The sequence below is a fragment of the Myodes glareolus genome, chromosome 9, assembly GCF_982192425.1.
Source record: "Myodes glareolus chromosome 9, mMyoGla1.1, whole genome shotgun sequence".
NCBI lineage: Eukaryota > Metazoa > Chordata > Mammalia > Rodentia > Cricetidae > Myodes > Myodes glareolus.
The window spans coordinates 98,501,087-98,525,323 of NC_142034.1; the positions used below are offsets into that span (position 1 = coordinate 98,501,087).

The window sequence follows — 24,237 nt, forward strand, 5'->3', positions numbered from 1 at the left end:
GGTCCATCATTGCCTCATGCCTTGAGACCCATACGAGTGTGGGCATGCACAGTGTGCTCTTTTCAATGCTGACAACATTACGTGAGTCCCTTTCTGGGAATTTTCTGTGATCTCTACCTATACCCCACCCAGGACCTCTATGGTCACTGGAATCTGTGCTACTTATGTTCCCTGTCCCTGTCAACTCTCTATGGCCATTCATGTCACCAAGACCTCTCTAAGGTCCCTGCTTTCATTCTATCCATGCACACTCCCGGGAGCACTTTATTATTGCTGAACTCCAGTCTTCCAATGTCCAGGGTCTTAGCTAGAGTTTCTATTGCTGTGATAAGCCCAACTTGCGGAGGAAAATGTTGATTTGGAGTACACTTACACATCAGAGTTATCACGGAAGGAAGTCAGAACAGAAGCTCAAACAGGGCAGGAACAACCAGATCTTATGGAGGTATCTCTCAATTGAGGTTCCCTCTTCTCAGATGACTATAGTTGTGTCAATTTGACATAAAACCAGCTAGGAAAGGCTAAAGGGATGTGGAATAGATACAGAGATAACAGCTACCCTTCACAGAAACACAAAACAATTTTTCTGGAAAATACTAATAGGAATTGAGGTGGAACTGACCAAGTTCTTGCCTCCTGGGCTTGAGAACATTAGGGGATGTGATCCACATTGGTTCTCAGAGCATTTCAGAAGAATAACACCCACTGACCTGCAGCAGGAGCTTGCTCCAAAACATGTTTGTGTTGGAGTCTGCCCCTTCCCTATCTTATTTCCCTGCTCTCTACCTGGGTCATTGCTTCCTGAATCCTTTCTCAAATTCAAAAATCCCTGTGCTCAAACACCATTCTGAATATCCATCTCTGGGACCCCCTAAAGCGTATCCATAGATCATGAAGGAGTACTCAGAGCGGAGCCTGTGGTGTTAGTGGGGGAAGCTCTGCTAGAGAAAGCTGGACGTGCAGCAATTCAGTTCTTGGAGTGGGTCTCACTTTCCACTAAGTGCCCACCCTGGAGTCTCCAGGAGTATCAATGCCCAGATTCCACAGCCCTGAGCCTTGGCCATTCACTCCTGTTTCCTCAGATTGCCTACAATGGGTTCTTCAGAACATTCCCAGTGATTTCTTTTGTTTAGAGGTGTATGCCTCTTAATTGAAGAAGGAAGGTTAAATAGAAAATAATGTATGTACAATTGGTGAGCATAGTAATGCTCAGCTTGACCATGATTTATAGATATTTAACTATGCAGACCATCTATAAGCCACCAGTAACCACTGATGATGCATATTCTTCTTTGCAAGGTTGCATATTTCATCCTAAATGGCTTCAATGTCTTTACTTATCCATTTGTAATAAAATGAGTAAGACTGAAAATGAAGTGTGTTTGAAAGAAATCGATCCCCGATACTCTGTGTTGCTAAGACACAGAGCATTTTTCCCTCTGAGGTGTTAGCACATTCAGGGAAAACCTTCTCTTCACTGATTATAAATTCATTAACTATTAACACCTCATTGACGTGAGACTTTTTTTTTCTTTTTGCTTGAGAAGTCTTGATTTTAACCTTCATGCCTGACTATAGGTGGAACTACACAGAACAGTATTTGGGATATTTTAAAAATGATTTTTAGTGGGTGTTGGCATTATTTACACATTTATGGGGCTAGACAGTTGGCTCAGTAGCTAAAAGCACATAGTGCAGAGAAATCAAGTTAAGTTTTCAGCACCCACATTGTGTGGCCCACAAATGTCTGTAACTCTAACAGATCCAACATCCTCTTCTGGATTTGGGGGCACCTACAGTCATGTGAATATACACATAAATAAAAAACTAGGAGCTAGAGAGATAGCTCAGTTGTCTGTTTTTCCAAATCACCTGGATTCAATTCCCAGCATCTACATGGTGGTTCACAACCATTTTTAACTCCAGTTCCTGGGTGTCCAGTGGCCTCTTGTGGCCTCTGTAGGCACTAGAAACATATGTAGTAAATAGACATGTAGACAGGCAAGCACCCATATACATAAATAATAATAATTTACAAATCATTAAATATTTACACATTTGTTTTCTGTCTTACTGGCCTCTGAATCCCTGTATGTATAGAGAGATTTTGGAAATACAGTGTAAAATCTTTATATGGTCCTTATATCAGATATGGAGGATTTAAACCTGATGTCTGGAGCTTTAGTGTGTAATCTTTAGCATTTGCTTTTTTCTTCCTTGGAGTTTCAGTCTTTATCTGTGAGAAAGTAACTCCACAGGGCTTCCCTGAGATTAGGTGTAATACACAGGCAGAGTATGGGTTAAGTTCCCAAAGGTGCTCCCACTTTAATCATAATATATTGTGTGAAGGCATGCCATAACTTTCCTAAGTACATAGAAAACAAATGAAGTTGGCATTGAACTAAGTCAACATCCAATGAGAGAGAGAGAGAGAGTGGTGACCAGTGAGATCCATTATTGTTGGGGTTTTTATCCTGCCTAGTTTCCGCAATCATTAATTCCCAAAGAAATCTCACAGAGGTCTACCTTAGTTATAAACTGATTGTCCTAGTAGTTCAGCCTTCTTATTAACTTTTATAACTTATATTTTCCCATTATTCTTAACTTTGTTAACCACGTGACTTGGTATCTTTTGTGGTGAGGCAGTTGCATCTTGCTTACTCTGTGGTCAGATCAGGACTGCAGAAAGGGCTTCCTTCTTCCCAGAATTCTCCTGTTCTCCTTGACCCACCTCTACTTCCTGTCTGATTGTCTTGCCTATACTTCCTGCCTGGCCAGTCACCATTTATTTAAAATATAATTGACAGAATATAGTCCAACAGCACTTCCCCCTCTTTTTTTTTAAACAAGAACTCTGAATCTAATATTCTTTGTTTAGCTTTTCTCCTGACCATTAGCCATAACAACTTGTAATCAACATTCTAAACAAAGGAAAATATCCATAGTCCATTTTTTGGGAATGTGGGCATAGATTTCCAGGCTACTTCCTCCTGGTTGGGGGGCACTGATAATCTTATGGGGACCTAAAGAAAATTTGTAATTATCATCAAGTCATGACTGGAGTATCCTGTGAGGCTTGATCATCTCAAGCATCAGTCTTGAATCTGTTCTGAAGGTAAAACTCAGACATCTGTTCCCACTGGAGATTTCTCAGGTGGTCTTCCTTGATCAAACCTGATTTTTCTTAACTGAGAATGAAACCACAGTCTCTCATTTCCTGTGGAAAAAAAAGCAAATCCTCTTCTCCAAAGTAACATACCTTTTGACTTCAATTTTGAAATCAAAGTACCTATCTTGGATTAATTCAGCAGCATTTATAAACAAATAACTTTTAGCAGCTGTTGCTCCTTTTTCAGAATTCAAACAGTTCAAAAAGAACATAATAATATACAGTATCCAAAATCTCTGTGTATGTTTCATCTTTATGTGGCTTTATTTTAACCTCTATTTATTTTATTTTTATTTTTTAGCTTTTTGAGACAGGTTCTCTGTGCATCTTTGGCTGGCCTGGAACTCCCTCTGTAGCCCAGGCTGTCCTTGAACTCACAGAGGTCTGTCTGCCTCTGCCTCTCAAGTGTTGGAATTAAAAGTATGTGCCACCACACCCAACTACTCTCTTTTTTCTTTTAAGGACTTAAACCTTTTTCTTTTTCTCCCAAGCCTGAATATAAATTTAACACACTTTAAACCTGTTTAGAGACTTTTTCTTCTAAAACTATCTTTACTGTATCTCTCTTTTTCTGGCCATGTGAGTCTTTAATTTGCTAAGAAATATGGAGAGGATTAAAGTTGTGGTTTTGATGGCTGGATCCAGCCCATTCCTTAGCTTTCTGAGATTTCAGGTTCATGACAGAGGTACCGGCTGTAGCCATGTTTATTGCCACAACTTTATGGCATTTTAAGGTCCCTACCAGCAAGCAAGCTTCATCAATGTGCTCACAAACCACACTAAAATGCTCTGTAATCAGACCTCCTGCCTGAAAGAGTCAGAGTTTGCCCTGACAGGACGGCCCAGAAAGCTGGCATTTTAACACGGTGCAGCTTTTTTCTTGCTACGGCTGAAAACCAGAAAGCATACGGTCAGCTTTTCATCATCACCATTTAAATGTTTCGTGGCAGGACCTCTTAAAAGAGCTGCAAGGTTTTACAGCTAAAACTGAGTCAGGAAGCCTCTCTTAAATGAGAGCACTTGCCTCTAGCAAGCAGAGCCCATCTGAAAAAATGCTGCTATTTAGAAGCCGTGTTTAACTCTATTATTATTATTATTTTTTTTTTTACCTAGAATAACTTCCCAAGCTCTCTCAGGTTTTTAAGTAGACTTGGCCAGCCCCACATTGGTATGCCATTTGTTGTCCAAGGTTTTCTATCCTACCTGGTTCCTGCAATCATTAAGTCCCAAAGAAATCTCACAGCAACTATAGGTGGGGCAACCAGACAGGGAGTAGACGTAGGTCAAAGAGAACAGGCGAATTCTTGGAAGAAGAAAGTACATTCTGCAGTCCTGGCCCAGCCACAGAAGTAGCAAGATGTGACTGCCCCACTGAATAAGGTACCAAGCCACATGGCTAACACAAATAAGAATAATGGGCTAATATAAGTTATAAGAGTTAATAAGAATCCTGAGCTAATGGGCCAATCAGGTTATAACTAAGGTAGACCTCTGTGTGATTTCTTTGGAACTTAACGATTGTGGGAACTGGGCAGGACAGAAAACCTCAGACAACAACCCATGGCCTGTACTTCTTTCTTCCTTCCAATGGCAAAGAATGGTCAGCTATTGGTGTTCAAGTCATGGTGAAAATGTCTTTATAGCTAGAGATCACCTTATGTTGACTGAGCACTCAGCCAGAAATGAAACTCGAAAGGAGCAAATATTTATTGATGCTCAGATATGAGAAGAAAAGAATTGCCAAGGCCATGATGCATTGCTGAAAAATTATATAATACATTTGTTTTGGATTCTATCCCTTTCCTGTTTCACTTTCCTACTCTCCAACATTGGGTCACTCTTTCCTGACTCCTCTCTCAAATTCTCCTCCTGTGCTTAAATGATTTTCTGAAGATCTACATCAAGGGAACCCAAATCATATCTGTAGGTTCATAAGTGAGCATCAAGAAATATGATGACAGTGTGGAACTCTCTGTTAACGAAAGCTGATGATGCTAGAATTTAGTTCAAGAAGTGGGGTTTAGTTTTTGCTTAGTGTCCATATATGTATGCTTGTATGTATGTGTATGTACATGGAGGTGCAAATGATATTATTTGAAAGGGGGAAGAGATTAGCAAAAGGGAGAAGTTGGGACAGGAGAGAGTAATGTGAGATGAACACATTTCAATAATTTGAATCCTTGATAGATAGAATATTATTATGATACAGGGTTCATGGATCCTAGCAGATCATTGTTCCTGCCTGCAGGGGGTTGTTATCTTGCTTGCCATGGCTGTCAGGCGCAGTTCATCATGTTCACAGCCACCGTTACTATATGAATTACATCTCCATCACTGTCATTGCCCACATGTCACACACAGACACGGAGAGCTTCGGGAAACCAGAAAGCCTTGCCTAGAGGATGGAGACAAGGCTCAGTGTTTAAGAGCATTGACTTCTCTTCTAGAAGACCCAGCTTTTATTCCACCACCCACAGTTATGGTGGCTCACAACTATCTGTACCTCCACTTTGGGGATCTGATGTCCTCTTCTGATATGAGGACATCAGTCACACATGTGATTCCCAGATATACATGGAGCACAACACTAACACATAAAATACAATAATAAATAATAAGAAGGCATGTCTAGTTCCCATCTGTAGAAAGTGGCGGATAGGGCTATGAATGCAGATGGTTTTAGTTGTCCCGGCTGTCTTTAACTGTCAACTTGACATAGCCTGGAGTCATCCGAGTGAGAAGAATTTTCCAGATCATCCTGGCCTATGGGCATGTCTGCAGGGGGTTATCTTGCTTGTTAACTGGTGCAGAAGGACCCAGTCCACTATGGGAGGCACCATTCCCTGGGCAGGCTGCCCTGGGATGTAGAAGAAATTAGTAAAGCATGAGCATGGCAGTGACTGGGAGAAAGTCCTCTTTCGTGATTGTTCTCTGTGCCGCCGTAGTTGTGAGCGAGACCCTGGTTAGAGGCAAAGCTGTGTGGAATAGCAAGCATGCCTGCCTGGAGCTCTTGCCATAGCTTTCCTTCATGGTAGACTGTGACCTGGAAGTGCAAACCAAATAAAATTACTCCTCCCTTAAGCAGTGCTTGGTCAGCATGTTTATCGCAGCAGCAGCAGCAGCAGCAGCAGCAGCGGAATGGGAAGTAGAACACTTGGGCATGTCATCCACTGTGTGTCTTAAAGACACGTGACCTAGCATTTATTGAAGATATGCCCAGGGCTGGGAAGATGGCTCACTCAGTAAAGTGCTTGCCCCAGGAACTGGAGAATCTAAGTCTGTACTCCAAACACCCACATGAAAAAGCCAAGCATCATATTTCTTCATTTCAGTTTTGATTTCCTCATCTAGAAAGAAGGAAAACCATGGTAGCTACATCTGTATCCAGACTGTGAGCCTTACATGAGATGCTAAACCCCAAGGGGGCAGTCAGAAACACAGGTACGTGTTTCTGTTCTCATCACAGCAACTTTTGTGAGCCTCACTGCTTTGTTTTCTCATATGCATGTGTGTGCATGTATGTATGCATATTCCCTTGTGTGGGGGCACATGTATGTATGTGGGTACCTGAAGTTGATACTAGGAATCTTCTCCAATTACTCTCCACCTCATTCAGTGACACACAGTCTCCCGCGTGAACCTAGCTCTCTCACAAGGGTGAATTTAGCTCTTCCAGCCACCATTCTCTAGGGGATTCCCTTTCTCTGCCTTGAAAGTCTGGAAGAGCAGGTGGGTCACCACAGCCACCTAACATGTATGTGAGCTCTGGTGATCTGAACTGCTGACCTCACACTAGTGTAGCAAGTACTTTGCCACTGAGACACCGTCCTGTTATTAGGGTGGGCAGAGGCAGGGCCGGAAATGGGGGAAGATGAAGGAGATGAGAGAGAAGCTCTGGTACTCTGCTTTTCAGAGACATTTCCTTCCAATTAAAATTACATTTATTTAGTGGTGTGTGTGTGTGTGTGTGTGTATGTGTGTGTGTGCGCTCGCGCGGGCGCATGCGCGTGTACAGCTTAGCAGCAGTAGGTTCTCTTCTTTTACCTTGTAGGTCCTGGAGATGGAACTCAGTTCATTAACCTTTGGCAGCAAAGAGACTTTACCTGCTCAGCCACCTTGCTGGAACTCAAACCTTTTCAAACAGCATGGAAACTTGTATATTCCAAAACATACACACACACACACACACACACACACACACACACACACACAGAGAGAGAGAGAGAGAGAGAGAGAGAGAGAGAGAGAGAGAGAGAGAGAGGAGATAAAAGGATTTCTGTGGCTTTGTGGTCAGTCAGTCTAGCCAAACTGGTGAGACCCAGGTTCATTGGTGAGCCTGGTAAAAACATAGCATACTACAGAGCAGAAGGAAGCCTTAACGAAATATTTATTGAACTTAACATGCATCTGGCCCTTCACTCTGGGTGATAAGTCCTCGGCATTGTGGGCCCTTCTGTTTCCTGGGGGGAAGCAGCTTTATTTCAATAGGCTGGTCAAGTCAATGCAGGTGCTGGGGGAGCTTGAAAGGAGATGAAAGGCTTTGCTTGGTGGGGATTCTGAGGGCCAGGCACACTGTGGTGTCCTGACAGATGTTTTGAAGATAAAAAGAGGCAGGGGGAGTCTGCAGGATATTCCAGGCTGGAGGACCAGCCTGTGCAATGACTCACAGGTCAGACAGAGAAAAGTATACCTGGGACAGACACCGAACCAGAGAAAGAAGCAGGGTGCCCAGAGGATGGGGACCCTTGTAGAGGACTACAGACATTATCAGGAAGATGAGGAGGAGGCACACGCCCAAAGTTGAAGTGTGAGATGATCAAACTTGCATCCTAGATTAACCTTTGTGAGGCTGAAAATTCCTCCCCTCCCTCTCTCCCCTTCACTTCCCTCTCCTTTCCTTCTCCAACCTCCCCTTCCTCTTCCTCTCTCCTCACCCATTCCCTCTCCCCATTTTTCTCCTCCCTTTCACCTTCTTTCCCATCTCCTCCCTGCTCTCCTACTTTCTCTCCCTTCTCTACTTCTATCCACTTCTTCCTTCCACTTCCTGCCCTACTATTGCTGTTACTATCTTTGTTCTCAGCTTTGTGAAAGACTCCATTTTAAACTCATGCTTCTACAATACCAAACGGACAGTACTTTCCATGGCCAGTAGGAGGAGCCAGATTCTCCCTCTTCTTTGTATCCATAGCAGGGGGGACTCTCCCCCTAGGTTGTCCTGGGAGCTGTCCAGTCAGCACCTCACAGGACCATTCAGTCTCAACACAGATGTGACTAGAACAATCTGCCTGGAACTGGACAGGTCACTGTGGGAAATGCAGCAGCCTATGCTTTCCAGACAGCTGGAATGATGCTGTGCCACTGGGTTCGTGACAATAATTTTATTTTAAATTGCATGGCTGTCTTCCCTTCCTTTCTTTTCCTCCCTTCCTCCCTCCTTCCTGTCTTCCCTCCCTCCCTTCTTTCCTTTCTTCCTTCTTTTCCTTCCTCTCTCCCTCCCTCCTTTCTTCCTTCTTCCCCTCTCTCCCCCCTCTCTTCATCCCCCATCCCTCCCTTCCCCCCCCCCCTTTAGACAGTTTCCCCATATAAACCTGAACGGCCCAGAACTCACTGTGCGAGCAGGCTGGCCTCTGCCTCTGCCTCTACCCCACGTGAGCCACCATGTCTTGGTTCTTGTTAAGCTTCCTTCAGCCTGGTAGTAACACAGGCATCAGCGGTCACCTCCAGCATTCATGGCTGATATACCAAAACCTGTTTCTACTCCCAAATAAATAAACAAATCAGAACAGATTCAAACTCACCTTGATTTTTGGATTTGTAGTTTTTTTATTTCATTTATGATTGTAAAATTATGTGTTAGAAATAATAAATTGGCTCAGCCATCAGCCACTGAATGAGCCAGCAGTCAGAGTCTCTGCCTTGAGTGCTCAGGTCCATGTCTTCCCCTCAGAACCCAGCGCGAGAGAACGGAGAAGCACTTCGACAGAACTCCCCATTAGCTGCCATTTATCTCTTCTCCCATTATTGGTAATTTGCCTCTAAGTTGAGATCCCTCTTTTACAAGGCATGGCATCTCCTGCTCGGCTGGACAATTACATTGAAATTCTGTGGCTCTCCTGAAGCAAGCAGTTTTTGGGGGAAATGATTATGATGTTGCTAACCTAGATTTATAGCCTCTTTGTATTTTCTGGGAAGGGTAAGAGACAATGAGAAAAGGAAACACAGTTGTTTACATACAAATGTTTTATTGCTGGGGAGAGTTTTGAGAAGCCCCCACTCACACACAAGCCAATCTGCGAATGGCTGGTGTGGGTGACAGAGGCAGCTCTGTGAAGTTTGCAAGGGTGCTCTCAAATAAGTGTGACTTCTAATTGCATGGTTTTCATAAATTGATGGTTGTGGGTAGGAGAACACTGTTTCCTAGATGCTGAAGGAAATATAGACTAAATAATAATGATATAAAGTAGCGACTAGTGAGTCTTCCACTGATGGGACCCTGGGGACATTCACTTTGTGGCATCCCAGAGGAGAATAAGCAGGGGGGGGGGGGAACTTGCTTCATACTGTTAACCAGAAACCAGGAAGTGAGCAGTGGCCTCAGGTCAAGGTCTGAAGTCTGGCCTTGACAGGTGCATCTGCTGGTCAGTGGAAGGGTGGTGCAGTGGCTTCCTTGGGAATGAGGTAAACCTGCCCTGGGGATCCAGGATCCTGACAGAGGACGTGGGGTCTCCAGCAAAAGTTAGAGCTGGCTCCTTGGAAGACTTTGCTGTATAACATAATCATTTGGAATGTAAATGAGAGAGGTAGAGAGAGAAAAGGAGGAGGGGAGAAAGGAGGAAGGGAGGAAAGACAGATGGGAAAAGGAAGCAAGAAAGAAAGACATGAGGGAAGAGAAAGATGGGACGAGGGAAGAAGAGGAGGGAGGGAAAATGGAAACAGAAAGGAAAGAGATAAGAGAGGGGAATGAAAGAGAGAGGGAGAACAGGGGAAGGGGAAAGAAGAAACAAAAGGAGGGAGGGGAAGGAAACAAAGGAGGGAGACAGGGAGGGAGGGAGAGAAAGGGAAAGGAGGGAGACAGGGAGAGAGGGAGGGAGAGAAGGGGGAAGGGGGGAGACAGGGAGGGAGGGAGAGAAGGAGGAAAGGGGGGAGACAGGGAGGGAGGGAGAGAAGGGGGAAGGGAGAAAAGAGGGAGGGAGAGAAGGGGGAAGGGAGGAAAGAGGGAGGGAGGGAAGGGGGAAGGGAGAAAAGAGGGAGGGAGGGAAGGGGGAAGGGAGGAAAGAGGGAGGGAGGGAAGGGGAAAGGATGGAATGAGAAAGAAAGGGGAGGAGGAGTAAAGGGCAGAAGGAAGGAGAACAAGAGAAAGAAAAGGGAAAGTGGAGTAGACTTTCTAGCTGTGGAGTCAATGGAGAACTCAGGAGCTTCCCTGCTTTGCTTGCCTGATCCCTTAACTTTCCAAAGTATGAAACCTGCTGATTCGGGGTGTCAGTTTCATCTGGCTGTTGAGATGACACAGGACAAAGGTCATAAGCAACACATTGTAATGTGAGTTGAATCCGAAGGCCTAGGCAGAACCAAGGGTCTCCCTGCCAAGGAGCTGCTGGGAAGACAGGCCAGTCCCTAATCACAGAAGCACTCTCCCCGCTAAGAAGTGGCCACTCGGGACGTAGGTTAGGTCAGGCCAGGCCAGGGCTGACTTTCAGAGCTGGAGATCATCTAGATGGGTCTAACTTTTTATTTCTGCCAGGTAGAGGGATTCGAGCATTTGCCAGAAACTTCTTAGAACAGAAGTGGACCAGGGTAAGGGGGCTCCATCCCCTTAAACTTCCCTAAGATTCTTTTTCCTACATTGACTGGGAGGGACGCGGAGGGGGGGCGGAATGAGTGGGGACAGAGAGGTGCTCTGGTTGGGGTGCTGAATGAGCAAACCCACTTTGGGAAGAGGCAAGCATGGGGCATTACCCTAAAGACCTCTTGAAGGCAACTTTCATCCTTGTGCGCTTTAGGAAGAAGAGCCTGGTGGCTCTGAATCCCTTGCCCAGAGTGGCTGCTGGAATCCAAGGCTGCACGCGTGACCGTGACCGCGGCGGCGCCGGGGAGGGAAGGGGGAGGGGGCGCTCCCTGGTGCTCGGGATTATTTTTGGCTCGCCAGCCCGGCTGCTCGCTGCCTGTCGCGCGCGCGCGCGCGCGCACGCACACACACACACACACACACATATACACATACACACACATGCACACATTATCTCGCGCTCTCCCTCGTTCTCCTTTGTTTATTTTCTAATCTGGATTTTATTGGTTATACTCGTCTTCGCTTCCTTCTGGCCCCGGCTTGCTAGAACTCCCGCGGGCCACCGGTGCATGCCTGCTGCTCCCCAAATCAGCGTCACCCGGTCCCCTCCTCCCGGCCTCCTGGAGCGCGGGGTTTGAAGGTCACCTCCTTTCTAGTTCCCCCAGCAAGCCCAGCCGCCGCCACCCTCCTCCATCTGGAGCCCAGAAGTGTCAGTCGCTGCGACTGCTACCACAGATAGGGGTCCGTGCGGGGTAGAGGGGAGGGGAGCCCGAACTCAGAGCCGAGGGGGAATTCCTCCCTCTTCGCATCGCGCCAGACCCGGCTGCGCCCGCGGAAGAGTGGGGGCGCTGTGCCAGCTTCAGGACCCACGCGTGCGCCTCGCGGACTCGAGAAGCCACCAGCGAGTCGCGCAGCTTGCATCTGGAGGGGACAGCCGCGCGCCCCGCCCCGGCGTCCGGAGCCGACAACTCTGAGCGTCCTCCCTGCTCAGGGCAGATCTGAGAGGATCGTGCGCGTCTCCATATCTCCAGAACCCCGCGCTCCAGACCGGGTGGCCTCGGCCATCAGGGCCCCTTAGGGGTGATCCGGACCTTCGCCGCGCCCAGATACAGGGCGCGGCTGACCTGCCCTGAAGTTGCGGCCAGCTCGTGTGAGAGAAACCAGCATCACAGTTCGTTGCCTCTGGCGAATGCAGAACGTGGCTGTGGGGTGCACAGAGCACTGAGGAATCAGGGGGTCCTGAAAGGAGGAGGCGACAACTGTTGGGCTCCCGAGGAGTTCTAGGTAAGTCCAGGCAGAGTCGCCCGCTTCTGCGCTCTCTAATCAAGACCCAACCCAAGGGGTCCCAGGAAAGGAAAATCTCGAGGTTCCACCAAAGCTGGTCTCCCAGCGCGACTCTGGGTGTGTTGGATCGGGAACTTTTGCAGGGCAAGAGGAGAAATCTCTTGGCCAGTTCTTGCAGGGGCCCCCGACCTTGAGCCCCCCACCCCGCACATTGTCTCTTCTCCCTTCACGTCCTTCCTTGCCCAAGAGCATTCTTCCCAAGCTCCCAGGATGCCCCCCTGTCCTCACAGCGCGTCCCAGGGGCAGTATCCTGCCTGCGCACTTTGGGTCAGTCTTCTGGGTCGACTACCCTGAGCACTGGGCGCACCTCCTGGTTCTTTGCTGACTCCCAATCTCGCAGCTTTGTTGAAGTCAGGAGGAGGAGGCACCTTGGTGGCTGGGAGGCTCTTTGGAAGGGCAAAACTACCGGTGAGAAGCAGGGAAGAGCACATTGGGTGAGGGAGGACAGCTGTGTTTACTGCCAGGTCCATGTCTGGCTGCCTTGGACCCCAGAAGAAGAGGTCAGCATGGAAACCTTGGAGCTGGGAACTCTGGCCGTGCCCCCTGATTCCTTGGGTGCCTCATGGGGGGAGAGAACTAAGATCTCAGTGCTGCCTTGGAGAGTAGGCAGGGGGTCCTCGCAGTCTTGGCCAGTCTCTCAGTACCATGGAGATGAAGGAAAGGCAGAGCTGGCTGAGCTCACCCAGTGGGCCACCTGGCCACGAAGCTCCTGGAGCCTCCAAGGTCCCAGCTTCAGAAACCAGGTGTCTCACAGCATCCAGAAGATGTCTGCCTGATGACTGAGGGAGGGGAAGACCCCAGTCGTGGTCCTCCCTAAGGCCACTGGTCAGCTCCTCTGTCAGAGACTACCCCAGGGCTCCAGCCTAGGGTGTGCCTGTGTGCCTGCCCCAGAGTGATGGAGGGGGATTGGGCCTGGTTTCTACCCAGTTTCTTCATCAGGCGATATGGGAAACAGCCTCCCAACTGAGGGTTTTCTTATTTGAACTTGGAAATGGGAGAGGGATCGTGGATTGCTCTTTATAATTATATTAGTTTTTACTTTGAAATTGCTCGCAAGGAACAGACAGACCTGGCCTTGCCCTGACCAGTTCAGAGAGCACCACCCGCTGCAGGTCCTCCTCCACCCCTGTCCTAGTTGGTCTACCCCCCCCCCCAGGCTCTTTGTCTTTATTATCAAAAGAGGGGAAAAAGGGAGAAAAATAAGATGAAAGAGGCCAATCCTCTTCAATTTTTAAGTGACCACAGAAGCCTGGCTGGAGCCACTAGCAGATTTATTTTGGTCCAAGATTTTTGTTTTGGTTTTTAATTTTTATTCAGAAGTAAGAGCCTGGGCACCCCTCAAGGGCAGAGGTGCGGGAAGCACTGTACAGACCCACACTGAGACTGCAAGCCCAGCTCTGTGTTGATCTCTGGAATAGCTGGTCCACGAGGGCTCCGTGGATCTTCACTAAGTTAGTTTATGTGACGTCGGCTGGGTTGAGATGGAGAGGGAGCCAACAATGTCTGGGGTCTAGAGAGTAGGATGTGGTGGCCCAGAAGAGCCCAGTGCTCCTGGCTCTGTTTCGCAACAACTGTGTGACCTTGGGCAAGTTCTTTAACCTCCGGCTGTGCTGCTTCACCTGTACAATGGGAGCTTCAGTGGTGGCTCTGTCCTTAGGTGGGTACTGAATAAAGCAAGAAATACCTAGAGTGAGACCTAGTGTGGTAAGTGCCTTAATTATAGACATTTCCCTTTCTTTTTGTTTTTTTATTTCAACTAGACTGCTTTCCCTTTCAAGCCTCATCATGTTCAGTGAGTTCTAGAAGTCCACTAGCTTCTTGTATGTACATCTTCTTCCTTCTGAGCATACATATGTAACCAACTCTGGCAAATTACAAGAGGTGTTTGCTGGGAGGGTTGCCCGAGCTCTCCAGGCCTACCCCTGCCCTGACCTCTTCTTTTTCTATTCTGATTGGGGCCAGCTGTCTCCTGTCGGCGTGGATGGTGGTTGGTTTTGACCTGTGGCTTCCACAGGCCCCTGGACCTAAAGTCAGGTTCTGTGGCACGTACGCCTTCGTCTCATCAGATAGAAGGCCGTCATCGTCTCTGCCTCCTGGGATGAAAGCCCTGTGTTTTCGTAAACCCTCTTTAATTGGAAACTTACTTCTCTGGTGCAGGGAATATTTTGAAAACCCAGGAATTAAAGAATGTTAGAGGTGGCTTTCAGCAGCACGTATCTTGTGACTCACGCCCTGCCACGCTGGAATAAGGGATTGTGTAGCATTATCTAATTGCAACAACACAATTATGGCCATCCCTCATCCTCAAAAAGGAGGAATGTAGGAGAAGGTACCCTAAGCAACCAAAGTGTTCAGATTGAAGTATTTTACTTTATTGTAGTATGAGCACATAATAGGGTTTACAGGTTTTTTTTTTTTCTCCCCACCCCTTGTTTTGGGAATGGAACCCAGGCTTTCAGCTTACATGTTATGCAAGTGCTGGATCCCTGAGCCATGACCCTAGTCACTCAGTGAAGGCTTCTAGGCCGAGGCTCTAATATGGAGCCACACACCTCTAGCCCCTTACTAGAGGATTCTAGAAAGGTCCAACACTGAGACACACCCACAGTCCCTCATTGGTGGATTCCAAACAGGGGCTTTAATACTGAACCGTGCTTCCAGTCACTAAGTAGTGGTCTCTAAGCCAGGCCAATGCTCTACCACAGAGCTGCAGACCTGTGTCCGGAGTCTCTCCTTCACAGAATTTTCAGAGCACTGCACACACTGTCAACTGCAAGATGCCCGTTCCCAGTACATTTCACCTCAAGACCAGCATGGCTAGCAAGAGGCGTTAGGAACACACACCCTGGGAGCAGGGAGCAGGAAGATGCCTGTTGGGGTCTGGGGACAGTGATTCATCAACCAACAATTTGAGTAATGTCTTGGTAAAGCTTGATCTCTTTTGGTCATCCTGTCTTTACCAGCCACTCTGTGTCTCCAGAGTTTTCTACCCTAGACCAAGCTTTGAGGGACACTGTGCCCCTGTCTATCCATCTTGGTGATCGTCCCACACAGTGTGTGTGAGCACTCACGAGCATGTGCACGCTCCCGTGTGTTTGTGTCTCTGTGTGTGCCTATGTGTCTGTGCGTGTGTGGGCATGCGCGTGTGTGCACATGTGTGAGCATGTGTCTGTGTGTGCATGTGTGTGCGTTGATGTCTGTGTGTGTGTGTGTGTGTGTGTGTGTGTGTGTGTGTGTATTTTTTCCTCTAAGGTCTGATCACATGCTGTCTCTGCTTTCTCACTGATGTCTCCTTTTTGGTTTTTAAACAGGCTTGTCTCCTGTAGCTGTAGCTCTAGCTACTCAAGCCCTTATGTGTTCTTTTCTAATCTGATGAATTAATCACACAAATCTCTATGAATCTGGTCATATTGAAAGCACCGAGTTCAGCATGGTGGAGAACAACTACAGTCGGCGCCACAAAGGCTGAGAAGGGCTGGGATTTTGAGTCAGCCTGGGTTACACAGTGAACATGGAAGGTCTTTCCAATTTTGATTGCTCTCTTCCATTTCTTTATTTAGGGTTTTCTTTTGACTTTTAATTGAAAATAGATTTGTCTTCATACAGCAGATTCTGACTAGTTTCTGTCCCCTGACTCCTTCCAGATCTCCCCACTTCCTCACACATCCAAATTCTTTCTCTCTCTCTCATTAGAATACAGGTGTCTTAAAAAATAATAAGAGAAAATAAAAGCAAACAAATCCATCATGTTTTTATTAAAATCATTTCTGATCTTTAGTTTTGTACCTCAAAGCATGGGTTTGGACTTATGTCCAAAACATTGGACTTATGTCTGGCATTTCTCCTTTTCAAAACTCCACCATTTTGCTTAGACCCTTTAAGCTCCTGGGTTCAGGAATGAGCGCATTCCAAGAGGGAGACTGTCTTTGACAGAGAACACACTCTGGGGACACAACAATTTCCCACTGGCATGAGACTATGAAAATCTGAAAATCTTGCTACAAAGGTCACTGGGTAACTTGTCCTGCCTGTGCCTGACATGGGGATCATGCAACAAGCATGTTCCTAAATTAATATGGACTCAGTGACTCTCTGAGACTCATCCAGGAATTTGCCAGAGATGTTTACCCTCCAGTGTGGAGATGTTTAAAGGAGCCACAATGTTTTCTCCAGTGTCTACCTTTCGTTATTTAAAATACTGCCCCTAGGCACATACACATGAAAATCTAATTAAAGAATTAATCAGTGATGGATCCTCAGAGCAAGGGGACCCAGTATGGTAAGATGACGTCAGTAGTGAGCACAGACTAGGCTGAAGGCCTGGGGTGTTGCACTGGTCATGACATATGAGGTCACAGGAAAGACAACTACTTTGTACTTCACATCTGTTGTTGCTCCAGCTGGCTTGTCACCGGTCACTTCACACAAGATGCTGGGGGCTGTGGTCTTTCCAACAACTAGGAGCAGGATTGCAAGCCAGACAATACAGAGAAGATGGAGATACCCACTTTTGTCAGGATAATGACAGAGGTTACAAAAGTTACAGTGTAGCAGTGTGATAGGGGCTTGGAGAATAGGTGCCAAGGCCCAGGGGTCTGATGAAGGAACACGGGGTCTGATGGACAAACATGGTTTCTGAAGGAACACGGTGTCTGATGAAGGAACGCGGGGTCTGTTGAAGGAACGTGGAGTCTGATAAAGGAATACAGGGTCTGTTGAAGGAGCGCGGGGTCTGATGGAGGAACACAGGGCCTGGTGAAGGAGGTTGACTTACTGTATCAGTTACTTCTATGCTGCTATGATAAAACACCATGACCAGGGAAGTTAAGAGAGAAAGTGCTTATGTGGGCTTATAGTCCCAGAGGAGAGAGAGCCACCATGGCAGGGAAATGCGGGTAGCAGGTATCACTCATGGTGGCCAGAGCGGGAAGCTGAGATCTCAGTTCCCGAACAGCAAAAAGCAGACAGAGCATGCTAGAAGTAGGGTGAGGCTTTGAGCTCTTGAAACTCACCCCTCCCACTTGGGACTTACTTCCTCCAGTAAGACCACATCTCCTAAATGGTGTCTCCAACTGGGGTACAAGTGTTCAAATCTCCAAGACAATGGGGAACATTCTCATTTAAATCACTACACTTATCTAGGCCCTACTAAGGAGTCTACATAACACTGTAGTGAAGTCTCTCAGAGATTTTCATGAGGAGGAAAACCATTACATCTGAATGGATTGGGCAACCTGGGAAACTGCCACATAATTTGTAGGTCCTGTTTGTCTTGGTTTATGCTCTAGGCCTTATCTTATGAGTATATTTGGTCCCTGCATGTATTAGCATTTGGAGAGACAAGCCAACAACATTCAAGAACCTCGAATGCATTATTTCCCCTTCCTTTAGCGGTTTTATAGTCTTTCATCAAAGAAGAGAGAATAGGGGTTGATATTCCAGTGTAGCTTAGCAATGGAGAACTTGCCTAGCATATGTGAGATACTTGGTTATGACCCCAACATGAAAAAGATAGACAATGTTATCTATCTATCTATCTATCTATCTATCTATCTATCTATCTATCTATCATCTATCTCTCTATCTATCATCTATCTGTATATCTATCCACCTGTCAATCGTCTATCTATTATCTGTCTATTGTTCTACGACCACTACCTATCAACCTAACTATATATCTATCATCTATCTACTCATCTACATATCAACTCTCTAGCCAACCTGTCTATATGTCTCAGTTTGTAGGAAAAAAAAAGAAGTCCATTTCCCAATATTATTTAGCATTTGGGAGAGGAAACCCTGGGCTTGGACACTTGCATTCTACTGCTTAGCTGTTCTTCCCTGAAGTCCTCTCTTAAACCAGGCAATGCCAGTCCGCCAAACACACAAGTCCTTTCTTGATGTCTCCGCATAAGTTCGCTGAGAATAGTGGTCCATGGTTCCAGGCTCCTCATCCACCGCTTTTGTAGGCTCTTGCAGATTACAGCACCTGTCTGACTTGGTATGGACAGGATGGTGCATGTTCCCTGAAACATGTAGTGGTTTCTCTGAAGAGAGCCCTGAGTGCAGATAACACTGTTCACTGCCCCTAGAAGGTAGACTATACTTTGCTGTGGGGCTTTGACCTGTGAGCAATCTATCTCACCCTAGTTTGACTCCCAGCCTGGCTCTTTATCTACAGCCTTGGGCTCCATGTCTGTCACTGCCTATGCAATGAGGGGAACAAAAGGTCCCTGCATCAGATGCTTCCCACACAGTACAGGCTGTGCTGAGTACACTACCTACACCATTGCATGACATTTTAGCGGGTTTCTGACACACAGAGTCGCCTCCACTGCCCAACAATTTGCCTCTCTACTCTTTTTGAAGGCTCTGGCCCCACTCTTCCTGGTTTCCTGCAGGGGTTCTTTTTCCTTGCAGCCAACCTACGAGCTCTTGAGTGGTGGTCCCTTCTAGACTTCCTCTTATCCGCTGGTAAACACCAGGGGGCTCAGCACACACTTGGCCAGACCTGTCTGTGTCCCTGGCATCTTGCGAATTGCCTGGAGCTTCTGGTCCACTTTGAAGATTAATTCATTCTTCATTTCCCTCCTTGCTTCCCTTTCTCCCTTCTTCTCCCCTCTTGTGTGTGTGTGTGTGTGTGTGTGTGTGTGTGTGTGTGTGCGCGCGCGCGCGCGCGTGCATGCGCGTGAATGCTAAAGAACACTCTTCCTTTCCTCAGGTGCCATCCACCTCGTTTAGTTGCATTGTTTGCCTTTTGAGTCAAGGCCTGTCACTGGAATGTACAGGTTCTGTTAGACTGGCCAATAAACCCCAGCAATCCTCCTACCTCTGCCTTTCCAGGGTTGGGATCAAAGGTATGCTGCCATGCATGGCTAATTTTTGCATGGCATTTAAGCCTCAAAATCAAGTCCTAATGCCCTGGAAGCAAGCATTTTACCAGTGAACCACCTCCATAGCCCCAAGGTTATTCTTTGAATCCCCAAGATTCATTTTCGAATTCCTCTTTTGGAGATTGACAGTGAATTGTAAGTGGGCTTTAAGCAATTTGTTCACAATTACCTGCTGGAGCAACTGGGCTGCACGTTCACGAGTTTGAGGCTTATGGTGATATCCATTCACAGATTCTTTTTCTGTCTTTTAAGCCTGAAGCAAGGTAGGGGCTATGCTGTGCAGTAGTTGCGTTGACTAGTTTTATGTCATCTTGACACAAGCTAGAATTATCTGAGAGGAGAAAAACTTCAAGTGAAATAAAAACACTTTCATAAAATCAGCCTGTAGGGCATTTTCTTAATTAGTGACTGATGCGGGGAGGGCCCAGCCCACTGTAGGTAATGCTATCCCTGGACTGGTGGTCCTGGGTTTTCTATAAGAAGGTAGACTGAGCAAGTCATAGAGAGCAAGCCAGCAAGCAGTGCCCCTCTATGGCACTCATAGATCCCCTCTATGGCCTCTGCATCCAGTTTCCTGCCTTGTTTGAGTTCCGGACTTTCTTCATGACGAACAGTGATATAGAATGTGCAAGCTGAATTAACCCTTTCCTCCCCAAATTGCTTTGGCAATGACCCTTTCCTCCCCAAATTGCTTTGGCAATGGTGTTTCAACATGGCAATAGAAACTCTAACTAAGATGGTTGGTACCAGAAGTGGGGTATTGCTGTGACAGACCTGGCCATGTATTTGGGAGGATTATAGAAAGACTCTGGAACTTGGAGCTAGAAAAGCCACTGAGAGTTGAGAACCCAGTGCATTGCCCTGTAGGAGCTTGGAAGATAAGAATGTTGAGAGCCGTGCGGAAGATGGAGGCCTCGTTTGTGACATTCCAGAGCGAAGTTTAGACTCTATCAGGACCATTGATGTTTTCAATGTCATTCTGCTCAGCTGGGGATAAAGAGTCAGCCGTGATTAACAAGACGCCAGCACCACTGAAGTGAAACTGTTGTGCTACCGGGACAGTTGATGCAGTTCAACTGGAGCTAAGAAATTAACAGTGCTTAAGAAGAAACCAGCATCTCTGAAGTGAAGCCTTCTGGGAAGTGTTTCTTCAGGGTCACCACACAGAAGCTGTATTCTGAATTGGCCAAGGTTGTACCTTATGCTGGCAGCCAAACTTGGTCATGTAAGAGTCACCAAGTCTCACTGGTTTTGAAGGCGTGAAAGGGTCATAGTGAGCAGCTGAGCCTTGGTGCTGTAGGCCAGGACTAGAGACCATGAAGAGAGCCCAGGAGAGGCTATTGCTGCAGGTGCAGCCCAGTTGCAGCAAGGGACCCCAGCAGGTTTGCAGATGTCAGTATCATGGGATGACCAAAAGAGAAGCAACTGTGGAGTGGGGTCTAGAAGACACGTTGTGTGAGCTGCAGAGAATGTCATGAGTGAGCCCAGAAGAGGAGCCCAGAGGAGGAGCCCAGAGGAGGAGCTCAGAGGAGGAGCTCAGAGGAGGAGCCCAGAAGAGGAGCCCAGAGGAGGAGCTCAGAGGAGGAGCCCAGAAGAGGAGCCCAGAAGGGGAGCCCAGAAGAGAAGCTCAGAGGAGGAGCCCAGAGGAGGAGCTCAGAGGAGGAGCCCAGAGGATTATGAGTGGACCCCAAGCATTGGACATGAGTTATTTGCAGTGTTGGAGCTTGGTTTTGCTTTATTCAGATTGTGCCTGGGCCATTGCTCTTCCCTCTTGAAATAAGGATGTATTTAATTTTGATTTTAGAGGAGCCCACAGTTGAGAGACTGAATTTTTAAAGAGATTTCAGGTTTTAAAAGAGACTTTGAATTTTAAAAAAGACCAAATATTAAAGTTTTTGAATTTGTAAAGACCACGACTTTTTTTTAAGTTTGTGAAATGTTTTATATTGTGATATGGATATTAACGTGTTCTCCGGGGATGAACAAGAAATGGAGGGTTGTGACTTAACAATGATGTGTTTGTGTGTCAAGTTGACAAGGAGTCAATTAAGTTGGCTAGTTTTATGTCAAATTGACACAAGCTAAGATCATCTGAAAGGAGGAAACTTCAATTAAGAAAAAGCCCGCCTAAGAAAAAGCCCGCATAAGATCGGGCTGTCGGCAAGCCTGTAGGGCATTTTCTTAATTAATGATTGATGGGGGAGGGAGGGCTCAACCCACTGTGGGTGGTACCATCTCTGGGATGGTGATCCTTGGCCCTATAATAAAGCAGGCTGAGCAAGCCATAGGTTGCAAGCCAGTAAGCAGCTTCTGTCCATGGCCTCTGCATCAGCTCCTGCCTCCAGTTTCCTGCCATGTTTGAGACCCTGGCCTGACCCAAGGAACTCCTCTGATCATTCTCTGATGATGAACAGTGCTGTGAAAGTCTGAGCCAAATAAACCCTCTCCTTCCCAAGTTGTTTTGGTCATTGTATTTCGTTGTAGCAATATAAACCCTAACTAAAAGGGGTCTTGCTACTTGGTTCTGCTTGCTCTGGAAAGCTAGGCTGAGAGCATTGTAGTCACACGGGGGAAGCACAGTCGTGATCCCATTCACTGCAGCCTCCTGCACGGTGTCCATACTGACTGTGATGTCCAGGGCAGGCTGTCTGTGGCAATCGCTGGTCATCACATGCTCGAGGCTGGCGCTGCTTGGCTGATCACAGTCCGTGGCGAGTGCACACAGCTGCCTACTCTGGATCGTCTCACTATCCACACCAGCTGTGTCTGTGTTTCTTCTGGCTGCTCAATGAAACACGGGACACATATGCAGGGGCTTAGCAGCGCTCACCTCTCCCTTCCTGAGTCTGTCTTGCTCTAAGACATCTGTGCCTCTTTCCTGTGAATTCCAGAATAGGGGTTGTTGATAAAAAACAAAACAAAACAAAACAAAACAAAACAAAACAAAACAAAGCAAAACAAAACAACCTTAGTCTCTTAATCACAGTTGTGGCTGTGTCATTGTCAGAACCCTAGCACAACCTTTGTTGGGGCTCCTTTCACTCCAGAATGTCAAGGGAGTTGTATATGTGTGTGCTGGATACTTAGGTCTATGTGCACCTGTGGTGTGTGTGCGTGCGCACGCGTGCATGCGAGAAGTGTGCACGTGTGTGTCTGTGGATTCACATAGAGGCCTTAGAAGAATCTTGAACATTCTGCCTCATTAGTCTCTGCCGGACTTCCTTGAGATAGGGTCTCTCACTGAACTAAAGCTCGGCTGTCAGCTAGGAAGCCCCAGTGATCCTCCTGTCTCTGTGTCTTCCACAGTGCTGGGATTCTAAGCACATGTGGTCATTCCTAGCTTTTGACATGGTGTTAGGGATTCCAACTGCCCTCAGGCTTGTACTGTAAGCACGCCTACTCCTGAGCCATCTCCTCAGCCCCAAAGGAGCCCTTGACCAGTTTTTTTTTTTTTTTTATCACAAATCTTTTTCCTTTCTTTTTTTCCTTTTGAAACAGGATCTTGCTAGGTAGCATAAGCTACACTCAAACTCATGGCAATATTCTTAATGATTAGGCCTTCAAGTGTTGGAATGAGAGCTGCTATCCTTGAGGGAGGAGACTGGGCAGGGCAATGGCTTACAGCCCATAACCATGGCGCTTCCCCTAGTTCCTCACCCCTGGTTTGGTCAGGATGGGCTTCTGAAGGTTGAAGTTCCTACGGGAATCTGACTGCTTCTCTCCACAGCATCTCAGGTCCAGACCCAATGCTTACATCCTTCTTGCTTGTAATGGTGTTGATGGATTGAGGGTGAAGGGGAAGAGCCCAGTATTGCTGCAGATGCCCAAGGAAGGAGTCGACAGCCTGGATCTCACCAAGGAGCTCTGCCTGCTGAGGATGCTGACAGCAGCCATATGCATGGCTCTGATTGATCAGCAGAGAGAAATGCTCGTTTATTAGACTCGTTATGAAAACGTGACAGCAGGGTGTGGAAGGAGCTGACTCAGCCCTGCCAGCCCTGGAAGAACTGGGTGGGAGGCTGTTCTGCTCTGGGCAGTCCCCTTCATGATTCCAGGGCTTTTGCCTGACTTCTAGGGTATCTCCGAGGCTCCGAGGCATGCTTGGCTCACCACAACCATGGCTTTACACTTTGAGGTCATCAGGAACCGGGCCTGGCTCAGGCTGCTGTGGGTGCGAAGGCTGACCACCAAGGGAAAGGGGCTCACAGCCCTTCCTGGAGGCGTGGTAAGCACAGTGCACAGGCTGTGCAGATTTCACGACGTTCCTGGCATCTCTCGTGGAGAACATGTGCCCAGTGAGGTCTGCCTGGCCGAGCACAGCTGTCATCCCAGAGCTCAGGCAGCTGAGGCAGGAGGGCAGTGGAGGACTGAGCCCGAGGCCAGACTGGCCTGGGCTCCATAATGAGTTCCATGCTAGCCTGAGTCACATGGTGAGACTCTCAGGAAACCAAACCCCAAACCACGAGGCTCTTGAGCTTCTACAGAAGTTCAGGGACACTGGGCAGACTGGAGTGGGAGACCAAAGCCCTTGCTTTCAAAGGTGTTGGCACATTGACCTGGGCTAATGGAGTTATTTTAAACTTGGAAAAGTTTCATGAGAGCAGAGAGAGTGACTAGAGACAGAGATGGGGGAGGATGAAGGCTTTGGAGCCAAGCAGACCCAACAGAGAGCGCAGATTCTGCCACTCTGCGGCTGTGTGACCTTGTGAAAGTTACAGTACCTCTCTGAGCCTTCCTTTCCTTTTCTTTTATAGATGGATGAGTTTGCCTACCACTCCAAAAGCAGATGCCCTCAGAGTGTTCCCAGACAGTGAGGGAGGCCAAGCAGCTGTTAGATTGGCTCCTTGTCCATGTCTCTCTTTTGTGGCACGCCGGGGGGCAGTTAGCATATCTGTGGTTATTTGAGGTACTGACCACCCTTCATTTCCCATCTGAAACATGTAAGTCTGTGTGAACTTGTATTCACCTCTTGGAGCATAATGAGGAGCCATGTGCTTTGCATGGTAAAGTTGTTAGTCATGATGAGGAATGTTGAAGAAAGGCAT

General features: G+C 47.2%; 1 protein-coding gene across 15 annotated transcripts in view; it reads left to right on the top strand.

The window, feature by feature from the left end:
• Positions 1-24,237, top strand: part of Rbfox1 (RNA binding fox-1 homolog 1) — a 1,977,377-nt gene that overhangs the window by 439,598 nt on the left and 1,513,542 nt on the right. The window contains exon 1 of one of the 15 annotated variants that reach the window (XM_048433144.3): positions 11,828-12,239. The exons of the other annotated variants lie outside the window; for them this stretch is intronic. The gene's annotated coding sequence lies outside the window, so the exon portion shown is untranslated. Of the gene's footprint in view, positions 1-11,827; positions 12,240-24,237 lie in introns of those variants that run through there. 15 annotated transcript variants of the gene reach the window in all.